At 35.3% G+C, this 906-nt stretch overlaps 1 protein-coding gene across 2 annotated transcripts in view; it reads right to left on the bottom strand.

The window, feature by feature from the left end:
* The window catches only part of BCAS3 (BCAS3, microtubule associated cell migration factor), a 447594-nt gene that overhangs the window by 280873 nt on the left and 165815 nt on the right, over positions 1–906 (bottom strand). The window lies entirely within an intron of this gene.

Below are 906 nucleotides of genomic sequence, written 5' to 3' on the forward strand. Positions count from 1 at the left end.
CAAAGAAAGAAAGAAACTAAACAAAAAGGGGCCAGTCTGTTTATAGCAGAATCAAAGTACTTTACATAGACAAGCAACCGTGAATTAAAAGGTTTAGATCATTAACTTGTTTTTCTGTGTCCCTATAATACTGTGAAATGCTGGCTTTGTCCTTAATCAAAAGGGAGCCATATTGGGAATTAGGTTCCTAAACAACTGATGCATTCTGCATCGATATTATACAAATCCCAGGCCAAATCCATACAATCCTGACTCGAGTGCAGCCACCTTTTTTTCAGGGAAGAATAACAGCAAAGAAAAGGGTTTCTCACAGGAAGCAAGCTGAAAAGCTATAATGGTACTTCAGATGGACTGAAGATAGGAAAAGGAAGGCGGAAAAAAACTTAATGAATGTCTCATCTTCCTAAAGACACTCAATGCTTCCTTTGCCCTCCTTTTAATACTATATAACCGTAAGCTTGGGGTTTTTGTTTGTTTTTCTACAAAGTACTCGGACCTTTGCAGCAACAGAAAATAAAACAAAACCAAACCAAAAAAAAAAAAGAAAAGAAAAGAAAAAAAAAAAGATGAATTTGCAAAGTGTATTTTGGGTCAGGTATCGGGTTTAGGCGTTATTCAATATATTTTAACAGAAACAGCGGGGCTTGACTGAATAATCAGGCCACTGAATGGTTTTGGGGTATGGACTTCATTTGTAATTGTAGCGATTTTCGTGCAGTAACTTGAAAAGAAAGAGAAAGAAATAAAGAAAAAAAAGTGTTTAAATTAAGACGGTGGAGAAGAAAGAAAGCAAGAGAGAAAGAAAGAGAAAGCAAGCAAGAGAGAAATAAAGCAAGAGAAAAAGAAAGAAAGAAAGAAACTTTGATTAAATTTCCTTCGTGATTCATCCTTACTTCATGTGGAAAG

This window comes from Alligator sinensis, unplaced genomic scaffold (genome assembly GCF_000455745.1).
Source record: "Alligator sinensis unplaced genomic scaffold, ASM45574v1 scaffold118_1, whole genome shotgun sequence".
NCBI lineage: Eukaryota > Metazoa > Chordata > Crocodylia > Alligatoridae > Alligator > Alligator sinensis.